Genomic DNA, 2,366 nt, shown 5'->3' on the forward strand with positions numbered 1-2,366 from the left:
CCTGGGAGCATGGCCATGCAGCATCCTCCTACTCTGCAGCCATTTTTAATCCTCCTCCCATTTTCTTTTCCCTTGGATAACAGCCCCTTCTAGCATTCCCTTCCACTTTCATTACAATAAAATATCAACCACTCAGTGCCATAGTGACTATCCTCTCAACTTGGAGAGTGACTGGAAAAGGGAATCTCATATCCCTTAGTCCACCTCTTCTCCTTATACCTTTCAGCTGTAATCCCATGATCAGAGATTTTTCTTCCTCTGTGGGGAAAACACATACATCTGTCTCCCCATCAGCTGTACAGTAACCTGTACTCTCGTCTCTCACCCAATGTAGATGTAGCCCCCAATAATCAGTCTTTATTGTCCCCATAACCCATCATATCTGACATAAAAGAGGAGTCCAGATAATCCCTCTCTTAATAATTCTGGGCATCATAGCAGGGGTTGGAACTGCCATAGGGAGCTTAACCACTGCTCTACCTATTTTGAAACCTTGTCTCAGGACCTACAAGAAACCTGTGGATGCCCAGCAAGGAGAAAAACTGGGAAAACAAGAACCTCACCCCCAGGGTAACCTATTATCCCCTTTCATAATACTAGTGAGGCAACTGAGACCCCCTACTCTTTCCCCCCCTAAAAATAATTTCTAGGTTTCAGTTGTCTTTCAACTCCAGGCCCAGAAAAGCAGCAAAACTAGACAAGTGACGCTGTGGCAGCCTCAGGACCAGCTTTTATCTCCCAAGTCATTCAACAGGACCACTTTCAAGCCTTCACCAACCAGTCTCTCAGGGAGATCATGCTGCCACAACCCCTCTCTCCAACCGGAGGAACCTATATAACATTCAAGCTGAATACAGTCAAAGTCCAACCCCCTGTGATCTCAATGTCCAGACTCAGCAAGAAATAATTACAGAATATATGACCTTTGTCCCTATTCCATAAAATAAAAAGGCTGGAATGTTAAGTTTGAATGAGCAATTGGATTCATACGCCTTCCCTGGGAACTGACTTTTCAGGTCATTTCACTATGGACATTCCCTTTGACCATAGTTCACTTGCAGTGACCACATTCCATTATCTCACTTCCGGGTATGCATAAATAAGTCTCTGCCCAGGAAAAAGCCCACTAAATGTTCTCTAAAAGCCACTGACTCCTGTCACTAGGTGCTGGAGCCATCCAGGCTCAGCCACTTAGTGTGGGGATGATCAAATAAATTCGTAATCCCTCACCATTCTGGCCTCAAGCATTCCTCCTTTGGCAACCTAACAGAGTCCTGAAATTATGATGTACTATCTTCACCTTTCTTCTGATTAATAAGCAGGTCACACGACCCCAATGTCTTACTCATGATGATTCATGATTTTGCTCCATAAAACCCCTTGTCTGTAAACCATAGAAGAGTTCAGGTTTTTGAGTATTAATTACCTTCCCATTCTCCTGGATGGTGACATTCATAAGTAAATAGCCAATTTTTCTCCACTACATTGTTTTTTAATTCATTTATTGATTACAGTGTTACATATGTGTCCTTATCCCCCATCCCCCCCCTTCCCCACTCATGTCTTCACCCCCTGTTGTATGTGTCCATTGGTTAGGCTTATATGCATGCATAAAAGTCCTTTGGTTGATCTCACCCCCTTACCCCCACCCAACCCTACCTTCCCTCTGAGGTTTGATTGTCTGATTAATGCTTCCCTGTTTCTGGATCTGTTTTTGTTCATCAGTTTATGTTGTTCATTATATTCCATAAATGAGTGAGATCATGTGATATTTATCTTCCTCTGACTGGCTTATTTCACTCAGCATAATGACCCCCCAGTTCTCTCCATGCTGTTGCAAATAGTAAGAATTCCTTCTTATTTACCACAGCATAGTATTCCATTGTATAGATGCGCCACAGTTTTTTAATCCACTCATCTGCTGATGGGCAAATAGGCTGTTTCCAAATCTTAGCTATGGTGAATTGTGCACCTATGAATATAGGGGTGCATATATCCTTTATGATTGGTGTTTCTGGTTTCTTGGGATATATTCCTAGAAGTGGGATCACTGGGTCAAATGGGAGTTCCATTTTTAATTTTTTTGAGGAAACTCCATACTATTCTCCACAGTGGCTGCACCAGTCTGCATTCCCACAGCAGTACACAAGGGTTCCTTTTTCTCTGCATCCTTGCCAGCACTTGTCATTTGTTGATTTGTTGATAATAGCCATTCTGACAGGTGTGAGATGGTACCGCATTGTCATTTTGATTTGCATCTCCCTCAGATAATTAGTGACTTTGAGCATGTTTTCATATATCTCTTGACCTTCCTTCTTTCTTCTTTAGAAAAGTATCTATTTAGGTCTGTTGCCCATTTTTTGATT

The sequence above is a fragment of the Myotis brandtii genome, unplaced genomic scaffold (assembly GCF_000412655.1).
Source record: "Myotis brandtii unplaced genomic scaffold, ASM41265v1 scaffold742, whole genome shotgun sequence".
Taxonomy (NCBI): domain Eukaryota; kingdom Metazoa; phylum Chordata; class Mammalia; order Chiroptera; family Vespertilionidae; genus Myotis; species Myotis brandtii.